The following is a 23,421-nucleotide window of genomic DNA, read 5'->3' on the forward strand; positions in this document are numbered from 1 at the left end:
CAAGTTCTCGTTGGTAGGAGTCTTTAGTTTTAATGAATGAATGTGTTAGAGACCCCATACTAGAATTCTGTAATAGTGATGTTTTTTTTAATTCATAGTAGTCTTTCGATAAAGATTTACAGGATACCCTGTTACAAGCGTTGGCTGGATCCAGCCACAGTTCCGGCCTTCCTAGGCTCTCACATGTATGTTTGATGTATTTCAGCCAGGGAATGTTCTTTGATTTTACTAGAGATAAAATCTCTTGCAACTCCGTCCTCTAGCACGAGAGTTCGGGGGTGCTCCAAATTCTGCGCCAGAAAGTTAAGCGTTTTAGCCCCAGTTCTTCCTCGATGGTTCTTAAGCCCAGGTCTAATCTCAGCGGCAGGAGTGGAATACTTGGTGGTAAAGCCACCATCAGCCTGATAAATTTGTTCTCCGTGAAAATACAATATATCTATTCACCTTACCAGTTCCAAAGTAGTAGATATGTTGTAGTAAAATGCAAAGAATACAGGTATACTCAGTATATATTTTTTTTTAATTTCTTTAAATGTGTTTAAAAGATACAAACCATCCTTACACATACTTATGTACTCCATCCACGTTCTGTTACTTCAGCTCTCTAGAAGTACATCCCATCGATCATTTTTAACAGTTACTTATACTTACCTTCAAAATAATAAATTAAAATAAATAATAATTATTATAAAATTAGCATCTGTAGAAGACAAAAAAAATATTTACAATTTATCTTTTAAAACACAAAATAATTTGTAAAGCATTTTATTTGCCTTTTTTGCTGTTCTTAGAATATATTGAATTTCACTAGAAACAGTGAGTTCAATAGTACTCATCACATAACAGCGGGCAAAAAAAAAGACAATCAAGAAGATTATTTAAAAAGAAAAAAACCAACAATCTCAATAACAATCTAAAAAATAGAAATAAAACATATGTTAAATGTTTTTTTCTTGGACCAATTTCTTACATAACTATGAGGTATGTCAAACAATCTTAAAATAACAAAACACTATCATTAATTTTCTTCCATTATACATAATGTTACTTACAAATATATGCTGACAAAATTTACAAAAACCTTTTTCCATATGCAAATCACAATGTAAAATTACTCTACAGTTTACACATACATGCAAATTCTTTTCTAAACCAGCAGTTTTACTTATTGATTTCTCTAAAGAATCCAATTTCATCTTCAACTTTTCAGTCAAAATAATGGTGATTCCTTCATCTACTATTTTATCAATAGCTTCCAATTTTATAATTTCTTGTTTTTCCAACTTTAACATTTCTTCATTGAATATAGAACATTCACGCAATGTTGGCATTAAGCAGATTACAGATTTGTTTTCTGCAATTCTCCTATATATTTCCTCAGGAACAATATTTCCATTTGGAAACAAATTGGGAAGTAATCGTCTCTGTAAAGCTTGTTGGCCATGTTCTGTCACTTTTCCAATTCTTATATCTTGAAGAATATTTCCATAATCTGCATAATTTACCTGACGCATAATTGTGATAAATTCCTTATATTGAAAAAATGACCAAATGTTAACATTTCCAATACTCCCCAAAGACTATAAGGTATCTTCATATCCTTTTAGAGGAGAAATTTGTAGTAGATCTCCAAAAATTATGACTTGTTTTCTTCTAAATAATACGTCATACTCTGTTTTAAGAATGTGCTGCATTCTTAAATGCACAAAGGCAAGCTTTAAGTTTGATACCATGCTTACCTCATCAATAATGAGAAGTTTAATTTTCCTCAAGACTCTTGAAACTTCACAACAAGCTTCTCCAGATAGCTTGTGGTACTCCAATGTGTTTTCATGCTCTACTGGTAGCATTAATAAACGATGTAAAGTAATTCCTTTAATATTGTGGGCAGCTAATCCAGTTGGAGCAGTGACAACACAAGACAAATGCGACTCAGTTGTTTTCTGTAGAAAAGTTTTTATTACTTTAATTAAAAAACTTTTCCCTGTTCCAGCTTGTCTACTCACGTACATTCGGATAGGTTCAAATGATGAGCAAGAGCACTCTTTCTTCTCATGAAGTAATCCATGGTGCATCTGTTCTCTCACTTGCTCATATATTTGTTTCTGCTCAACATTTAGTTGTTCTTCCAAATTTCCTACGTTTGTTACATCTCCTTGAGCTAGATACATTGCTGTTTCCACATCTTCCATAGCAGTTGCTGCTTCATTTTGAACAATTGATTCTCCTAGTGGGTCCTGACTCAACGGAGCAGAAGTTTGACTGTCTTGAGAACTGTCTGTAGCAATCTCAGCTGCAATTGTAGCTTCTTGCTCAATTTCGTCGTGTAACATTTTCACATAGTTAGCAAAAACAGGACATTCTATAGTATCTTTACTTGCATTGAAGGAATCTTCATAGCTTTTGAAATCTCCAAGTAATTCCAATTCTGAACGCCATGGCTTGAAAAAATGCAAAAGAGCTAAATAGTAAAATTCCCTTTTGTCAGGTGTTTCGTAACTCAGTTTACGGTGATTAATCAAATGTCCTTTTCTTTGTTTCACCAAACATCCTTCAGAATCAATCAAGGCATATATACCATTATTGATGTTTTTGGTAATATTCCGTTTAAAAAATATCGTTTTGCAGGACTTCATAGAGACAAACGTCTCAAGATGATGATTTCTATTTGAATAATATGTATCCAACATATTTGTTTTCACAATATCTGTACTCTCTGGCTCTTTTTCAGCTAAATATTCAATTTATTGTACAGATTTAAGTACTCAGTTTCGAGTTGCAGCAAGACCTAGACTCACCCAAATGATTCTTCTAGATTTGGAGGATAGACTTGCAGATGATAAGCGAAAAAGAGCATTCATATGCTCTAATTTCTCGATGAGATAACATCTTCAAACTGTAAGTATATAATTTCTTACTTAGACTCTTCTCGTGAGAAATCCCTTCCCACATTTCATTCAATTCCGTCTTTTCTGATTTTGCTATGTACGATGTTACATATCGAGCAACAGCAATGGAATTGTCCGCAACATATTGAATGTCCATATTAGCATTCCACATGGACAATATGACTGGGTTATAGTCATTTATATATTTTGATTCTTCATTTCTTCTTAAGTTGTAGGTATTTTTTAGAAACGTTCTTGTGATAGTATGTCGCAAAGATGACATAAAACTGTTCACTCTTCCTTTCGATATTACAGGTCGTGGAAATGCAAAACGGCATTTGGTATAGAATTTGTCCTTAGGTTTGTACTTTCGACGACAGTATTTCCCACAACGATGGCTTTGGAATCGTACGACTTGTTGTTCTAAGTCCTTATCTTGTGTACTTTTGGGTATATCACATGTAGCATATTCTTCAATAAAAGAAAAGACAGTATTATCTGAGTCTGTTTCAAATTTGGGAGCATCTTTGATCCATATCAGCATATGTATGTGAGGAGCACCTCTTGCGTGATACTCCTTTCTCCAAAAGAAGTCCAGGACCTCTTCAAGAGCAGGTTTTGTTTTATTGGTGATAAAAGACATCATAGCTTCAAATCTATGATTGAAATATCTGCATACATTAACTGGATCCAAAGAGCACAATTCTCCAGGTATATTGTATTCAATATTTAGTATATTTGTATTTGCCTCTCGAAGAAATTGAAGTAAATCATCCCAAGCATATTCAGCACAGCTTAGAGTAAGGAACCATGTAGGAGTTCCTAAGTTCCTTAGCATACATTTACGTTCTCCATGACGACGGTACCAGTACTCATTAGTACCACGCTGACATGCCATGAGATTAATAAGCTGATATTCCAAAACATTATCTTTCTGGTGTACTTTATCCGAAACATTTTGCAGATTTACACCTGTTTTCAATATATGATTTACTGCATATGAAAGTCCAGACAAATCACTCTCAAACAAAAGATGAAACAAATATGGAATACATTGTCGAAATCTTGGATCTTCTGCATACATTCTTGATGTCCGGCATTCAGATGCAGAATTCTGCACAGGTCGGTCATAATATCGTCCTCCTTTACCTGTGGGAAACAACTGAGGGAAACAACGAGCTTCCAAGCTTTTTTCCCATACACTAATTGGACTTCCCTTTGCTTCTTTCATTTGGAATAACTGTATAGTATTCCCCATCACTTCTTTAGAATGCAGTGGATGAACACTGTAATGTTTGTAGATTTCTTCAGTTCTGGACACATCCACTTTTTCAATTTGTCCAGATGGCAAAGCATTATCTTCTTCTACAGTTATTTCTTCTTCTCTCACAAACATAGTTTTATAATATTGATTATTTTTTTACCAGAGACAACGTTGCCTTTTTCACTTTCCTAACATCCACTAATTTCTGCCAGATTTTCTTACTCTTAGTAGGAACGCCATTAACAAGAATAACTAAAGGTTCATCTTCTACATTTTCTACACAAATTGTTTCAATATTTGTCTTTAAATCTAGAGGCAAATATACAACTCTCCCCTTTAATCCTCTCTGTAAATCTGAAGGAGGCAATTTCCCTGTCTTAGGCTCCATACGAACAATAGCCTGAAAAGGATGCACACATTGAATAAGAATAGACTCATAAGTATTTAAATCTATAAGTTCAGAAGGAATATTTACCAACTCAAGATTATTATGCACAGCTCTAGCAGGCATTTTGTTCTCGTCTAATTTGTTATAACAATATTTACAAATACGCTGATCAGAACCAATATCAAAACAATTCTCTACCAACAAATACGTTGCAAATTCCTTCCACTCATTAATTTTTTCCTTTTCACATTTTAAATACAGATCAACAGTCCTGGTCTGATTTTTATAATGAGTATGTCGACAACAAATACAAGAATAATTTGGTGTTTCACCTGAAATCACCTTGAACTTTGAAATTTCTTGCTCATATTTTTCTGTACTACAATGTTGTACATTCTCTTCTACATTTCCTTCTATTAACGTATCTATTTCTGCACTGTCTTTTTCAGGACCAAAGTAACTAACCTGAATTTCATCACACACGTTCGTTACATCTGATACAGATCCAAGCAAAAGAGCACTGGTCAACTTTTTTAACATTAGTGCTGGACTTTTTGCATAATACAACCTTCTGACTAATTTCCTCATTTCAGTATGATGTACTGCTAACATCCTGAAATGGTGAAAAATACTTCAACATACTTTTTTAGAAAGACAAGCCAGAGAATGACCTTGCAAACCAGTATTTTCTCTCACTCTGCAAGGGTCTAGTCGTTGCAACATCTTAATCTTTAGTTTAACATTTTTCTTAGTATTGTTACGTAAGAAATTGCGTAAAAAATCAATAGATTCCTACCGCACACTACAAATACTACTGCAATTCCAAGTGTACACTGGACCTTTAGGACGTCTCCCTAAAACTTCATCAGCTAACACCTCTTCTACATTTCTAGGAACAATTTTCTCTTTCTCAATAGGACAACCATTTTTAACCTCATAAGCACGACCAGTAGTGTCAACTGCATGCAACAAATCATTACTCTGAAGATAACTCTCTTCATTAAAAAAAGGCTCAGAACTTGAACTATGTTTCCATTCACCCCAAAAAAACTCAGAAAAATTACTTCTGTTAATTACTCTTCTCCGCTTACTTTTGGCCTTCATTAAATGGATTGGCTTATCTAGTGACCGAATTCTATTGATGACTAAAACAAACCAATCCAATCCAATCCAAAAATCTTTATTTCGGCCGTATAGACCATAAAAGATGCAATAAAATACAATACATACATATAAAATACGGTATAAAATACATTATAGAAAAGTCTCTCTCGACCAGCGAGGGATAGAGGGTGCAGCACAGTACCATGATTCAGGGGACTATTTTCTTTCTAATTATCCATACTGCCATTAGGAATTTGGATACAGCAAACACAATGTGGCCCAGAGTACTGGTTTTCATAACTCTGTATGCCTGTGTATACTTCCTGAACCCCAGGTTTCTACAGAGCGGCGCTATCCAATATTTCCTGGGTCTATGATAGGCAGGGCATACAAACATGATATGGAGGTCATCTTCCTCATGAGTGTTGCAGCATGGACACAGTTTGTCACCCCCTTTAGTCCATTTACAGGTAAAAGTTTTGGTAGGGAGTGTGCCAAGCCTCCATTGCACAAACAATTTCCTCGCCAGTACTGGAAAAATAAAGTCCATAAAAGGTTCAAAAGCATAACATTTTTTGGATTCCATGAATCGTGCAGTGAGGGTGCCGCTGTTGTAAGCATTTGCCATAAGTGAAAGGCTCTTGTCCTTATAAATTTGGGTCAACGCTTTGCGTGAGATCCCTTGGCAGCCTCGAACAGGATCGTCCCATAGCTCTGACAAGTTCATACTGGTCAGTTCATTCTTTACGAAAGCGAGCCAGGGGATTTTGCTATTGCGGTTCAAACTCATGACATGGATGAGGTCCTGTCTGTAATGGTGTAGTTCATCAGTGGACCATAGCCGGTGCCAGAACTTCACTGGCTTTGCCACAAGCTCTTCAGCAATAGAAGGCAGACCCATATCTAATCTTAGTGGCAGGAGTGGCGTGCCTTGCGGGAGAGCTAGTAGGCGCCTTAAAAAGCTGTTTTCCACCCCTGCCAAGTCTTTGCCTGCTTTATGCCCCCATAGCTCACTGCCGTACATGGCCGCTGCCTTGGCTTGGGTCCTATATGTTTCAAGGGCCGGGCTTAGAGGCTTAAAGGTGGAAGTATTTGCCACCCTCAAGATTGCACCCGATAGCTGGGACAGTTTAACCCTTGATCTAGCTATCTGGCGGTCCCATGATAGATTTTCCTGAAGTGTTACCCCCAGATATATGAAAGTAGAAACCCTCTCAAGGCTAACGGTACCCAGGGTGGGATTGGGTCTGGCTTTGTTAGGAGGATTAAAAATCATAAACTTGGTCTTCTCTGTGTTCACCTCCAACCCGTGTTGGCGACAGAAAAGACCAAATCCGTTCAGGATCCTCTGAATCCCCATGGGAGATTTGGAAAGCAGGAGGGTATCATCAGCAAACATGATTGCCGGGACCCTCCTGCCTGCCAAAAGTGGGGCGTCATTGTCCTTAACGTTATCTAGGTGTAGTATAACGCTATTAATGAAAAGACAAAACAGGGTCGGTGCCAGGACACAGCCCTGCCTGACCCCTCGATGGACTGGAAACCTGGACGAAAGCTTACCATCCCTCCCACACCTCACCTGCGCATAGTTGTTCTCATGCAGCCTGGTTATAATGCTGAGTAGCTGGGGGGGTACTCCTAACTTTTCCAAGACCTCCCACAATTTCCTGCGCGGGACTAGGTCAAAGGCTGACCTCAGATCCACGAAGACCATGTACAGCCTTCCCCCCTCTAACCTCACCGTCTTCCAATAGAGGAGGACGAGGCGGAAAATCTGGTCCATGGTCGACGTGTTCTTCCTAAAGCCAGCCTGCAGGGGGCTCATAATATCGTTGTCCTCCGCCCAATCCAACAGATGGTTGAGAATAAGGTGCGCAAAGAGCTTTTGGGGTACATCTATCAGGCTAATCGGCCTGTAATTGGCCGGGAGCAGAGGAGACCCTTTCTTATAGATCGGCACAATCTCTGCCCCCAGCCAAGAGCCGGGGACCGCCATACCTCCTAAGATGGCATTAAAAAGAATAAGGAGGTACGGACCCCAGATGTCTGGGTGATGCCTAAAGAGATCCCCCGGTAGTTTATCCAGCCCCGGCGCCTTTCCCAGCGCTAAGCGCTCCAGAGCAGACACCACCTCCCCTAAAGAGAATTCCAAGGCCATATCCGACGTACTTATGGGCACTGCCACTACTCCGTCTGGCCATGAGGTAGTGTCTTGGTAGAGTGCCCCAAAATGGGCCTCCCAAAGCGAGGGGGCGATGTTAGGTTCAACTGCTGTTTTGAGTTCCCCCGTCCCATTGTTTACCAGGGCCCAGAATTTCCTGGAGTCTCTAGCTTTTAGTGCTTCAGACAGGTCATGCCAGTGATTCCAGTCCCACTCTGCCCTAGCATTGGCCATTGCTGCTTTGTACTCCCTCCTGAGATCTCGAACCTTACCCTTATTAGAACCCTCCTTGATTGTAGCAATTAGCTCGGATTTAATTGCCCTACAGGAGGAGGTGTACCAAGTGGGGGCACGAGTCTTTTTCCTTCGAATTTGTGCCACCGGATGGAACACCTCTGCAAGGTCCCTTACTAGTCCCTGGTGAATGCTGGCTAATTTCTCATTATAATCCGAGGGTCTTGGTTCATTTATGAGCGCATCCACCTCCTTGAACCTGGGGAGTGCCAGACCGTATAACTTATTTATGGCATCTTCTGTACTGAGGAACTTTCCCCATTTAACCCGACGCCTGTTTGTGGTGAGGAGCATATCCCCCTGATCCTCTCTGCAGACATTAGTAGGCGTTCCCGCTAGGGGCAGGGGATGCTGGATCTCCAGACGGAGAGCATTGTGATCGCTATCCGACCTTGGTAGCACCCTAAAGTCAAGGACTTTTGGCCACAATGTAATATCTAACATTATATAATCCAGCCTTGACTCATGGCCCTTTCTGTTAAAAGTGCACAATGAGGGGGTATCGGAAGGGGTACGGCCATTACATGCCCTCAGAGCAAAGTTCAAGGTAAGGGACATGAGTTGCACTGCTAGTGGGGACCAGGCTTTAGGGTGAGGCGAAGACGAGGGTGGGACCCCCCAGTAATCATCCTCAGCGGTGAGGGCGCCCTCCTTTAGTCCTTCTAGGGGTTCGAAGTGGCAGTTAAAGTCCCCTCCCAGGACTATCTTTTGATCACCTGGCAATTGGCCTAGGAAGGAGGACAATTCATTTAGGGTGGGGGATTCGTTTGGCGCGGCAACTGGTCGCGAGTAAACATTAACAATGGCCCATGTTGTTTTGCCAGGCCATGTGAGCAACACGCACTGGATGTCCTGCGACGACGTATGCATCTTTTCCGCCTGACACCCAATGTGACTCGCTATCCAGATTGCCAGGCCTCCCGACGGCCTCCCCCTCACGCTCCATTTTGCTGGGATTTCAAAAATTTCGAACCCCCTTCTGGTCTGTGGTTCCCTCGCCCATGTCTCCTGAAAAAGGAAGATATCGCCACCACTTAGTAGGAGATCCCAATCCGGTGTGCCTTCCTTATTTGTGATCCCTGCCACATTCCAGGAGAGAATTCTCAACCCTGGACCTTGTGGTAGTGATCCTGGCCCTCCAGGGGGAAATGATGCGGTGGCTATAGGGGGGTCAGGGACTTGCGGGCCATTAGTAGTAGCCGGAGTGATAGATGATACATCCACCTCCGTTAACTGCGAACTGTGACCAGTCCGGACACTTAATAGTGACCCTTCTTGACCCGGGATGCCTTCCAGGGTAACCCTTCGATCTTTGGCGATGTCCTGTGGCCTGAGATCAGTACCATGAACAACACTCCCTTCCCCGCTACCTAAGGCCCCACAAGCTGAATTTCCAGGACTCGGATGAGTATCCCCCTTTTGTGGTCAGTCCACCTGATCAAGTCCGGAAAATCTATTGTGGTGGATAAAGTTACCAGGAACGGGAGGTACATAATGCTTGGGCCTGTAACGTGAGCCATCTACAGCAAAGCCCACTCTAGTCCACTCCTGCTCCCTCCCCACCTCAGTATTACAAACATTTGGGTAGAAGTGTGAGAGGGACACTAATTCAATGGTGGACTTATCAGGCCTTACAAGCCAGTTACAAATATAGGTGGCGACCTGTGGGCTTTTAAAACTGACAATAATACAATCCTCCGCCCTATTCTTTGGGGTGAAACCAATCCATGGAATTCTCCTAACCATCAAAACCTCACCTTTCAAGTTCGGAGGGAGGGGCCTGTTAATATTGAGCCAGCTTATTACCTTATTGCGTAGGGAATCTTGCGGCTCCCTTGTGTCACCGGTGAGCTCAGGCACTCCCACCAAGATCGCCGTGTAAGGTACTGCTTTGGGGGGCAAATTGACCACCCTACGCCTAGCATTGGGGCTAGAAGTATGGCCGGTAGGGCCATTGGCCAAGTTCTCATTTCTCATCGGTTGGGAGGATGCAGGTTGCTTAGATCTCCTAGGAGCAGGAACAGGGGGCCTTGACGTTTGGGAAGATAGTAGGTGCGTTTGTGGGGCAGGAGCCCCGTTATTGCTATGCAGGGCCCCTGACTGAACTGGTACCACGTGTGAAGCCTGGGAGGTCGTTGCAGGAGTCGGAGGTCTATTCCCAATGGACTCCCGGGGGGCTCTTAGAGCATTTGGGCCCGGACCATGACTGTTCTTTTTATGAGTGTTTTCTATGGCCAACAGTCTAGCCTCTATGGCGTCCAGTTTTACAGACAGAGGGTTCAACAAGTTCTTAATGATGTCTGTAAGTGAACTAATGAACATGACTGTGTTATTAGGGGGCGCCCCACCAAATATAAATGGGCCTGAACACACTGGTAAGGCCGTAGCTGAGGAGGGGCCTGAATGGTCCGGCCTAGGCCCTGGGGAAGTGACCTCAGGCAAAGCCGAGGTGTCTGTGCTAACATCCAAATTTTGCCTGATTGTGTCAACTTTGGCCCTCTTTGCCCTTTTTAATTTCCTCTACCATTTCCTTTTCGGTGGTTGTTCCACTCCACTGCTTGCTGGAACTGTGTGAGCAACAGCCTGGCCCACTTCCTGCGACTCAAATTCCATGGAATCCGCATTAGGAGAGGGAGCAGCGATCCCAGATGGCCGTGGTGAATCTCTGTCCCTCTGGTGGTTTGACGGAGTTCTTAGTTGCTGCAGGACTGACTCAATAGTCTGGTCAATGCTGTCCAAGAGTGACAGATGAGTGGCGTCCAATAGTAATGGGGTACTATCATCAATAGAAGAGTCCGTGGAGTCCAATGACACATTTTCTACTCCCATCTCGGGGTGAGTGTCCAGCACTGAATTACATTTATTAGCTAGAGCACTGGCCTTGGGGAAGAATTTATCCAATGTACTAGTACACTGTTGTGCAGCTTTACTCCTGGAAACCCTGGTTGCCATATTGCAGTTGGACACAAAGGGGCCGTAGAAAGCAGGCGTCAGAGGGGTGGCCCGGTCCGGTAACTACCGGCCTCTAACGGCCTAAAACGGCCCGCCCTTTGCCCGGGCTTCGCCCGGCGACCGCCCGCGCGCGTCCCGCAATGCGCGTGTGGGAAATGAAGATATAGGTGTTTGGGGTTACGAGGCGTGGCCAGCCGGGAAGAGTCCCAGGTGCGGCATCTGAGCTGCCGCTGGGCTACCTAGGACTCGCAGTCCCGCTGCGCCGATGGGAAGCGTCCAAGTCCTTCCTCTGGTCACACGAACTCCCCACTGTAGCCTCCTGGATCGAGCAAATGGTCCGCTGTCACTCCAAGCCTTCGAGCGGCTCCCGCGAAGCGGGGGCCACGAGGCGCGGTTTTAAGGGCTCTGAGGAGAGGCGCGGCCAGCCGGGAAGAGTCCCAGGTGCGGCATCTGAGCTGCCGCTGGGCTACCTGGGACTCGCAGTCCCGCTGCGCCGATGGGAAGCGTCCAAGTCCTTCCTCTGGTCACACGAACTCCCCACTGTAGCCTCCTGGATCGAGCAAATGGTCCGCTGTCACTCCAAGCCTTCGAGCGGCTCCCGCGAAGCGGGGGCCGCGAGGCGCGGTTTTAAGGGCTCTGAGGAGAGGCGCGGCCAGCCGGGAAGAGTCCCAGGTGCGGCGTCTGAGCTGCCGCTGGGCTACCTGGGACTCGCAGTCCCGCTGCGCCGATGGGAAGCGTCCAAGTCCTTCCTCTGGTCACACAAACTCCCCACTGTAGCCTCCTGGATCGAGCAAATGGTCCGCTGTCACTCCAAGCCTTCGAGCGGCTCCCGCCAAGCGGGGGCCGCGAGGCGCGGTTTTAAGGGCTCTGAGGAGAGGCGCGGCCAGCCGGGAAGAGTCCCAGGTGCGGCGTCTGAGCTGCCGCTGGGCTACCTGGGACTCGCAGTCCCGCTGCGCCGATGGGAAGCGTCCAAGTCCTTCCTCTGGTCACACGAACTCCCCACTGTAGCCTCCTGGATCGAGCAAATGGTCCGCTGTCACTCCAAGCCTTCGAGCGACAACAGTTTTTTTTTATTCAAAAGTTTTCTCAACTACTTTTTCAATACATTTCTTTTTCTTAGAAAATACAGTTTTTTTTTACAATTCTTTACTACCTTAGTCAAATTAGACAATACGCTATTATAGAACATCTTCTTCCCTATTTCCTTATATTCGTTTTTCTTCCTTTTGCTATACACATTTTTTTCAGAAGATGATTTTCCATGGTTCTTCTCTTTCCTCTTAGTTGCAGATACAGTAATACTATTTTTGTCTTTGTACACACTACTCTTAGTGTTTAACAATTTTCGCAGAAACGTCTTAGTTTTCTTACCAGGACTTTTTGGTTTTTTATTAACACATTGTTGTTCAGTTAAATCTTGTAGATGACTTCTCTAAACTGCTTTCTTTTGTTCTTTCCTCTTTTCAGTTTTTGTAGGCATGATGACTTTTTTCAGTGGTGATCAAAAGAATCTATTATAAAAAATATAGATCACTTTAGAAAAATAAATATAGTATGAAAATAGAAGGAGTTACAACAAGAGAAAGAGGACTAGGAGACAACGAGAAATTTAAATAGAAAAAAGAATGTTAGCAAACACTGCAGTATAAGGGGATTAAGAGACTATGAAAAGACTGGAAAGTATGAAAAGTTAAGAAGGAGTATGAGGAGAAACTTGGTAGTATGACGAGAGAAGGGAAAGTATAAGAAGAAAGAGACAGACTGTGAGGAGACAGGGGAGCAGTATAATAAGAGAGACAAGGACAATATACAGAAAACAAAGAATATGTGGAAACAGGCACTAGTATAAGGGCAAAAAAATATATAAGGAAAGAGGGGTGAATATAACAAGAGACAGTAGAGTACCTGAAGAGAGCAGGGATAATGTGATAATAAGAAGAAAAAGGGTGTACAAAAACAGGGGATACACTACAAGGAGCAAGGAAGGAGAATAAACAGATGGTAGATTATGAAGAGTGAAAAGAGTATGACGAAAGAAGGAAGAGTATGACAAGACAAACAAATATAAAGAGAGAGGTCAGTATGAAAAGACGGGGAGTATGAGGAAAGTGCTGCAAAGTATACACAGGGAGTCAAGGAGGAGTAAGAAAAGAGAACAGGAAAATGAACAGAAACTGGAAGTATAAAGAGAGACAAGACAAAATTAAAACAGAAAAAGAATATGAAGAAAGACAGGAGAAGATAAACACAAAGAAAAGGAGTATAGGACAAAAGGGAATATAAGTAAAAGAGAATAGTGTGAGGAGACAGGGAGAAGTAAGAGAAAAGAGAAGAAAATATGAAAACAGGAGGGAGTGTAAGGACAGGGGTGAGAATGATATGAGGAATATGACAATAAGAAAAGAGAAGAATATCAGGACAGAGTCGGGAGTATAAGAAAAGAGATGAGAAGTGTGAGCAGAGAGAGGAGAGGATGAGAAAAGAAACAAAAATAAGAGAAAAAAAATGTGAAGTATGTGCAAAGAAGAGCGAGAATAAGAAGAAAGGGAGAATATAAGGAAAAAAGAGTATATATGAGAAAAGAAGAAGGAATATAAAGAGAGAGAGAGACAAAAATGTGGAGAAAAAAGAAATATAAGAGAAGACTGAGTGTATAAGGAGAGAGAGTACTATGAGGAGACAGTAAAAACTATGATGACAGGGATGAATATTAAGACAGGAGAAATTATGAAGAGTAGGGGAACTATGCAAAAATAAAGGCAAATATGAAGAGAAAAGAGAAGTATAAGGAGAGAGGGAAATATAAGAAAAAGGAGGTTGTATAATCAGAGAGAAAGGAGTAAGACGATAGAAGAGGGAGTATGATAAGAGAGTGTAGAAAATATGAAAAAAGGGGCAAATATAATTCCTTAATATACACAGAGACACAGTGTGATATTAGACAAAAAATATGACACCATGCATATTACTATTTACTACTATATCCTAGGGAGGATTAAGTAGACAGAGGAGGGAGAATAAAAAGAAGGGGGACTATTAGGAGACAGAGTAGAAAATGAGGACAGAGGTGGACTAAGAGGACAGGAGAGACTATGAGAACAAGCAGCACTATGAGGAAAGACAAGTGAAAATAAGGAAAGAGGGGAAATATCAGAAGAGAGGGGACAGTATAACCAGAGAGAGGTAGACTGTGAGGAGAGACAGGGGAGATTATGGAAAAAGGTGCAAGTATAATTCCTTAATTTACACAGACGATCAGTGTGATTCTAGACAAGAAAATGAAAACCATACATTTTACCCAAACACATTTACCACACTTAAAAGTTTAAGTGACTGAACAAATTCCATGTATATAACCACCACATTTCAATGGACAATCCTGACTCATTTTGCAAATACATTTCCAATGTGCTGCATTATTTTGTGCCAACATTACATCCAAAAATGTGACACAATAGAACAAGAAAGAGGCCCAAGGGGCTTGTAAATCTGGCCAAGAGTGTATACAGCAGTCTATATATACTGACTGGGGAATTGTTAAGATAGAGGTATGATGAGACAGGGAGGATTACGAGGTCAGAGAAGGGAGTATAAAAAGAAGGGGAGCGATTAGGAGACAGAGGAGACAATGAGGACAGAGGGGGACTAAGAGGACAGGAGGGACTATAAGAACAAGCAGCACTATGAGGAAAGACAAGTGAAAATAAGGAAAATGGGGAAATATCAGAAGAGAGGAGCGACAGGGGAGATTATGGAAAAAGGTGCAAGTATAATTCCTTAATTTACACAGACGCTCAGTGTGATTCTAGACAAAAAAATTTCAACCATACATTTTACCAAAACACATTTACCACACTAAAACGTTTAAGTGACTGAACACATTACATGTATATAACTACTACATTTCAGTGGAAAATCCTGACTCATTTTGCAAATACATTTCCAATGTGCTGCATTATTTTTTTGCCAACATTACATTCAAACATGAGACACGATAGAACAAGAAAGAGGCACAAGGGTTTTGTAAATCTGCCCAAGAGTGTATGCAGCAGTCTATGTATACTGACTGGAGAATTGTTAAGAGGGAGGTATGATGAGAGAGGGAGGATTAAGAGGTCAGAGGAGGGAGTATAAAAAGAAGGGGGACTATAGGAGACAGAGGAGACAATGAGGACAGAGGGGGACTAAGAGGACAGAAGGGACTATGAGAACAAGCAGCACTATGAGGAAAGACAAGTGAAAATAAGGAAAGAGGGGCCATATCAGAAGAGAGGGGACAGTATAAGCAGAGATAGGTAGACTGTGAGGAGAGACAGCGGAGATTATGGAAAAAGATGCAAGTATAATTCCTTAATTTACACAGACGCTCAGTGTGATTCTAGACAAAAAATCTAAAACCATACATTTTACCAAAACCCATTTACCACACTAAAACGTTTAAGTGATTCAACACATTCCATGTATATAACCACTACATTTCAGTGGACGATCCTGACTCATTTTGCAAATACATTTCCAATTTGCTGCATTATTTTTTTGCCAACATCACATCCAAAAATGAGACACAATAGAACAAGAATGAGGCCCAAAGGGCTTGTAAATCTGCCCAAAAGTGTATGCAGCAGTCTATGTATCTGACTACAAACGCGACGAGACACAACTGTGAGGAGTTCTGCCCCTCGCAAGGGGTGCCACTGCCGTGAGGGGAACGGCCATTCATTAGAAGCATCTGGCAGCGCCCGCAGCCCCCATTACTACATCCCCCAGGGGGCTGCGCGAGGCGAGGTGCATCGGCCGGGCGTCACAGGAGGGCGCCGGAGGGCTACAAAGCCGGCCAGGACCTCCCGCGGTGCGGGACGTGCGCGAGCATGCCCGGGCAAAGCCTGGGCCAAGGGCGGGCCCGTCCGCGCCCGTCAAAGCCAGGAGGAGCCAGGGCAGGGCCACCCCTCTTAGCTTTGGTGAACGTGACTGGATTTTTGTTGGTGCTTTTAAAGGTACTGTTGTGTTCAATAATCTTGCTCCCGGAGGACCTATGGACTATTATATTACTGCGATTACCTTGCTTGCTATTTGTGCTTTTGTGATTACCCGAGTATTATGTGCATGGGGAAGAGGAAAGCCCAGGACGAGAGTGGGGAGGGAACCGAGGGAGTGCTAAAGAGGAATAGCAGGAAAAAAGCAAAAAAGTCATGTAAGGCCATCACCAACAACAGTGTCATTAATCGGATCGATACACTGATTAGTGAGGGTAACGAAATCCTTAAATAGCCCCTCTTATCCCTGCTCATAGTAAAAGCCCCACCCCAACGAAAGTTACAGGTGGATTGTGTGCAGCTAGCTATCCCAGATATGTTTTGTAAATCCAAAAAGAATAAGCTACCTAAAGCAGCTAGTGAAAACAGGTTTGAAGTTGTGCCCCCTGATAGCATTATTGCTTCTAGTGGTGGGGGGATAGTGCTAGCACCATTGTTCCCTCTTTCTGCACCTCTCCTGGCTATTTCTGTACCTCTCATGGACCTTTCTGCAGTTCTCTTACCGCTTTCTGCACCTTTGTTGCTTCTTTAGGTACCCTTCTTACCTCTTGGGTACCTCTGTTGCTTCTTTCTGCACTACTCTTGCTTCTTTCTGTGTTCCGTTTCCATCGTTCTGCAGTCTGTTTCTCTGATCCTGCACCACTCTTGCATCTTTCTGCATCCCTATTCCCTCTTCCTGTACCTCTTTTGCCTTTTTCTGCAACTCTCTTGTATCTTTCAATACTTTTCTTACACCCATGTCTCCTCTTTCTGTACCTCTCTTGCCTCTTTCTGCAACTGCCTAGCCTTTTTCTGTACTTCTCTTGTTTCTTTGCGCACTTCTCTTGGCTTTTTCTGCACTTCTCTTGCCTGTTTCTTCTTTTATACTGCTTCTTTCTGGACTTCTCCAGCCTCTTTCTGCTAGCATGTTGCCTCTTTCTGCATCTCTGTTGCTTCTTTCTGCAATTCTCTTGCTTCTTTCTGCTCTTCACTTACTTATTTCTATACCCCGTTTGCCTCTTTCTGCACTCATCTTCCCTGTTTCTGCACCTCTCTTGTCTCTATGTGCACCTCTGTTGTCTTTTTTGTATCTTTTTTTGTATCTTTTCTTTTTGCACTTCTCTTGCCTTTTTCTGCACCTCCGTTGCTTCTGCACGTCTCTTACTTCTTTTACAACACTTTTTGCCTCATTCTGCACCTCTTTTATTTGTTTCTGTATCTTAGACATACACAAGCTCCAGTCTATAAGTGTTATTGTAGTAGTATGTGTAGTATTCAACAGGAATCTATTGATATATTACACATTTTCTTACAAGAATATGCTAAAAAGAAGTGTTAAACGGAAGATTAGGATGTTGCAAGGACTAGATCCTTGTAAAGTGAGAAAATATACTAAGTTGCAGGGTCAATCTCTAGCTTGTCTTTCTAGAAAAGAATGTCAAAGTACTTTTCATAATTTAAGAATGTTAGCAGTACAGCACTCAGAAATGTGGAAGTTAGTAAGGAGATTGTACTACGTAAAAAGTCCTGAATTAAATACATATGAGTCTATTCTTATTCAATCTGTGCACCTGTTTCAGGCTATGATTCATACGGAGGCTAAATCAGGTAAGCTGCTGCCAACAGATTTACAAAGATCTCTGAATGGAAGAGTTGTATACTTACCTGTAGATTTTAAGAACATTATTGAAACTGTTGGTACAGAGAGAGAGGAAAGTGAGCCTGTAGTTATTCTAGTTAATGGTGTACCAACAACGAGTGCGAAAATCAGGCAAGAGTTAGTAGATATCACCAATCTACAAAAGGCTACATTATATCTTGTACAGAACAATATTTAGTATAAAACTGTTAATGTGGAAAAACAGGAAATATGTTTGGAAGACGATACAGAAATTTCAACTGGCCAAATAGAAGAAGTGGACAAGTCCAGGAGTGAAGAGATTTACAAACATTACAGTATAAATCCTCTTCATTCAAAACAAGTTTTTGGAAACACTATTGAATTATTTCAAATGAAGAAAGCAAAGGGAACTCACATGATTGTATGGGAAAAAAGTTTAGAAGCTCGTTGTTTTCCACAGCTGTTCCCCACTGGAGAAGGTGGATGATATGATGAAAGAGCAGTCCAGATTCAAGCTTCAGAATACCGCTCCACGGGATTGTACTCAGAAGATTCAAGATTTTAACAGTACATTCCTTATATATTTCATCTTCTATTTGAAAATGACTTTTTTGGACTTTCATATGCAGTGAACCACATATTAAAAACAGGGATTCATCTTACGCATGTTTCTGCAAAGGAATTTATGGACAAAGTTCAACAAAGAGACGATCATTTAGAATTTCACCTAATTCATTTGATGGCATGTCAACATGGTACTAATGAATATTGGTATTGTCGTCACGGCGGGGCGAACTTAAATGTATGTTAAGAAACTTAGGTACCCCTACGTGGATTTTAACACTTAGCTGTGATGAATATGCATGGGACGATTTTCTTAAATTTCTATGACAAGCAAATTCAAGTGTAAAAAACATTGAATTGAAGACAGCTTAAGAACTGTGTTCCTTGGATCCTCTGAATGTGTCCAGATATTTTAATCATAGGTTTCAAGCTATTGTGTCTTTTAACCACAATAAAAATAATCCACCTCTTAGAGAAGTTACTGCTTTCTTTTTTTAGAAAGGAGTACCAAGCCAGAGGTGCTCCTCATATAAACATGCTATTATGGATCACGAATGCACCGAAATTTGGAACTGATACCGATGAAAGTGTTTGACTTTCATCGAAGAATATGTTACCTGTGCCATTCCAAAAAAAGGATGAGAAAAGAGGTTAGGACAACAAGTTTTACATTTTTTAAGTCATTTATCTGGAAAATATTGTTGACGAAAATGCAAGCCAAAGGCAAAGTTTCATACAAAATGTTGTTTTGGTTGCCCACGTCCAATAATTTCAAAAGGAAGAGTCAATATTTTTATGTCAGTAGTAAGATATACTATAACTAGAAAATCACCCAAGAATACATACAACATAAAAATAACTGAAGATTCATATCATAATAATGACTACAATCCAGTGATTTTGACATTGTGGAATGCAAGCATAGATATCCAGTATGTTGCAGATAATTAAATTGCTGTTGCTCGCTATGTTACGTCAAATATATCAAATTTGAAAAGACAGAGTTCAAAGAAATGTGGGAAGAAATTTCACAAGAGTAGAGTCTTAGTAACACATTTTACAGCTTTAGCTTGAAAATGCTTTCCCATCTAGAGATTGGATCCTATGAATGTTCGGATCGGTTGAGCTCTGCCAGTTTATATTCAAAGTCAAGAGAAATCATTTGGGTAAGTCTAGGTCTTGCCGCCACACGAAATAGAGTATTGAAATCTCTAAAAGAAATTGAACACTTAGCATTGAAAATGTTGAATACGTACTATCCCAAAAACCTTTTTCTCTATGAAGTACTGCAACATTGCAGCTTTAAGAGAAATGTTACAGAAAATATAAATGAAGAAAAATATGCAGTAATTGGATGTGATATGTGTTTGGTAGAACATGCCAAAGGAAATCTTATTGACCACAGAAAACTCAGTTGCAAAACTTCATATCAAAGGGAATTGTTCTATTTAGCACTTCTGCAACTCTTCAATCCTTGGTGTAGTGAAATGGATTTACTTGGAGATTTTGTCCACTATGAAAATTCTTTCAATGCATATAAAGATAACATTCAATGCACAATTTTCCCTACTTATCTACAAATGTTAAATGAAGAGATTGAGCAAGAACTACGATTGCAGCTAAAAGGTAGAGACAGTTCTCAAGATAGTCAAAGTTCTGCTCCACTAAGTCAAGATCCACTAGGACAACCAATTATTGAAAATGAAGCAGCAATAGCCATGAATGAAGTAGAAACGGCAATGCAAAAAGCACCACAGGATATTATAGAGTTGGGAAACTTGGAAGAAGTACTAAATATTGAATGAAAAGAAATATATCAGCAAGTGTAGGACATATACAGCATGGTTTGCTGAATGAAAAAAAAAGAATGCCAATGCACATCATTTAACCCTATTCGAATGTACATCAGTGGTCATGCTGGAACAGGAAAAGGTTTCTTAATTAAAATTTTCACCAGTTATCTACACAAAACTACTGAATTACATTTATCTTGTGTTGTAGCAGCTCCAACCAGATTAGCAGCACACAGCATTAAATGGCTTAATATACATCCATCACTCATGCTACCAGTTGAACATGAAAATAAATTGGAATATCAGAAGTTATCTGGAGAAGCTTGTTATGAAGTTTCAGGAGTACTGAAGAAAATGAAACTTTCAATCATTGATGAGGTGAGCATGGTCTCAAACTAAATGCTTGCCTTTGTACATTTAAGAATGTAACAGATTTTAATAACAGATTATGATGTTCTGTTTTGAGGAAAACAATTGTATTCGGAGATCTACTACAACTTAATCCTGTGAAAGGGCAACAAGTTTTTAAAACACTTGTCCTTGAAGTCACTAGGAAATCTTTGGGAAGTAATGGAAATGTGAACATTTCTTCTCTTTTTGAATTAAGGATCTTATTAAGAATATGCAACAAGCAAGTGAGGAATATTATGAGAACATTCTTCAAGATATAAGAATTAGCGTTTAGTCAAAACATGAAAAACAAGCTTTACAAAGTCGCTTACTAAGGAACTTGTTTACAAACAAAAACATAGCAACTGAAATAATGTACAAAAGAAGCCTATAGATTGCCTAATGCCTATACTTCAAGAGTGTTCTACATTCAATCAAGAACTTTTGAAATTGGAAAAAAAAACAATAGTGAAAATGGAAGCTATTGATAAAATGAAACACAAAGGAGTTACTATTCTTCTCGCAGAGAAATTACAGTCAAAATTGGATTCTTTGGAAAAGCGTGTATCTAAGACTGCAGGTTCAGAAAAGACTGTTTGTATGTGTAATCTATCGGGTAAATTTGCGGCGTAGTTTGAATGTAGAAGGAGGTTTAGTAAATGGAGCAATGGGAAAAGTTGTCGATTTTGTAAATGTTCAGAACAGAGATGGTATTGAATTTTTGAAGAATAAATGTGATCAGATTAAAGAGGTTAAACGTATTGGAAGTTGTGCTGTTGTTTTTTGCTTGTAAAAGACTTGTATGTTCGTAGAAAACAGTTTCCTCATTCTTCAGCATATGCAGTAACCATTCCTAAATCTCAAGGTTTGAGTGTAGACAGTGCTTTGGTATTGGAAGTACAGGGTTTAACCCCTCCCATGCACATGACGAGCTGAGCTCGTCATGAGCCACGGTGCTCCGGTGCTCATGACGAGCTCAGCTCGTCATGGCCCATGGAACGCTCAGGTGTGGGGAGAATTCCACTGCTGTGCTGAGCGTTCCACGGGAGTCGGTGCACCTGTGACGAGCTCAGCTCGTCATACGCACAGGAGCGCCGTGCCTCATGATGAGCTGAGCTCGTCACGAGCATGCGGGCGGTGTGTGCGCCCCCCCCCTCCCCCAGCACAGCGGGGGAATTACCCCCGCAGCGAAGGGGTTAAAGAGGTCATGGTATATGTTGCATTTTTTTAAGTAAGAACAATATCTGGTTTGTATTTGAATGATGTTTATGAGAAAAAGATTAGTGCTGATCCAAATTGTGTAAGAGGGTACAATCGTTTAAGAAGAGTTTATGCTCCTGATTTAGGTGAATATTCTGTATATCAGAAACGTATAGTGTGTCCAAAATGGAAATATGACAAACATTCTTCTTAGATTCAAAAAAAGCAAACCATACAAGAGAATCCTGAGGGTGCAAAGAAAATGATAATGGAAACTGTTGATGATATTGTAGGATACATGTGAGAAAATAGTTCAGGTATCAACTGCTATGCTAATGTAATTGCGAAGGTTGTGTTTTATCTAGAAGATCTTCATCATGAAAATATGAAAAAATGAGAAAAAAGATTCTGTTCTTTACTACATTATATTTTTCAGAAGTTGGTAACTGACGGAAGTAACATCCACACTGCTTCTGGGATATGGCATCTTTTGGTTATATGTACTGGTTCATTGAAATTTACACTCAATATACAGAAAGATGCACAATAATTTCCTATGTTTATGCTTGGAGTATTGGAAGATGAAGGAATATAAATTGAAAATGTGTTTGGACTAAGTTACAGATGGTATCATAAATGTGAAGAGTGTCAATTTTCTTCTACCACTGAAATAGATACTGAACGATTCATATACTTGACAATACCAGATTGCAAATCAGTATCTTTTAAAAAATTAGTAAAGACAGCAAATCAAGATATGAAATGCTCTCATTGTAAATCAGAAATGTTGTCAACATTATATATAGAAAGATTTGGAAAATATGTAATTTCAATTCTACAACATTGTAGAGCAAATGTGAGAAAGTTGGAAACCAAAATAAACTGCTTTGTGGCAAGACAAGTACCAATTTCAGGAAGAACTGTTAAAGCAGTGGCTATTATTTTCCATGATGGACCTACTACAACATCTGGACACTTTACTGTGTATTTAAAGTACAACAAAGGATGGACACCTTGCAATGATGTCCGTTAAGAATTCAAATGTAGGTTACAAATTACCAAAGTCATATCTGATATTTTTTGTAACCAAGTTTTGAAAACATCATTTGGCCTATTGGAAAGATGTGAACATGAAATAACATGCTTATTTTGGATATTTTGAATGCAAACGTTTCGGAAACATTATTCGGCCTATTGGGAAGATCTGAACAATTAATATATGGATTATTGTTTGTGATAAATCATATTGCATTTGGAAAATTGTATTGAAAAACAAGTAGTTTATATATTTGTTGTCTATATTATAGGAGATATAAATGAGAGTGTACATTTTACAAAATATACTTGAGAGAAATAGAAATACTTAATGTAGTTGAAGAATGTCATTAAGAAACTGTTGATAGATAAACACATAGTTATACATGTTCTAAATAATGCTCAAAGCTGATTTGGGTTTTTGTTTACTGTTGCATGATGATAATTCATTGAAATCACCGTGTATGGTGAAATTCAATAGAATATGAGAACAGCAAAAAAGAGAACCTGAAAATGTTATGTAATTCTAAAATTATGTAGTGTTCTTAAAAGTATAATATTATATTTGATAACAGTTTTTCTTCTTCTTTTTTCCAAAAAGTAATGTGGAAGTTTGAAAAGATTTTAAATTTAGGTTACAACAAAACTACGGCAAAATAGTTCCATTGAGTTTTGTACCTAAATTAGTAAAAAAGGTAAGAAGAAATAATGTAATATGCATGCTAATGTGAAATAATGTTTAGAGCCAGTTTTAC

The 23,421-nt window shown here is 40.5% G+C and overlaps 1 protein-coding gene across 1 annotated transcript in view; it reads right to left on the reverse strand.

Moving 5' to 3' along the window:
- LOC144781952 (cytochrome P450 2A13-like) overlaps positions 1-23,421 on the reverse strand; it is an 820,837-nt gene that overhangs the window by 200,033 nt on the left and 597,383 nt on the right. The window lies entirely within an intron of this gene.

This window comes from Lissotriton helveticus, chromosome 9, assembly GCF_964261635.1.
Source record: "Lissotriton helveticus chromosome 9, aLisHel1.1, whole genome shotgun sequence".
Taxonomy (NCBI): domain Eukaryota; kingdom Metazoa; phylum Chordata; class Amphibia; order Caudata; family Salamandridae; genus Lissotriton; species Lissotriton helveticus.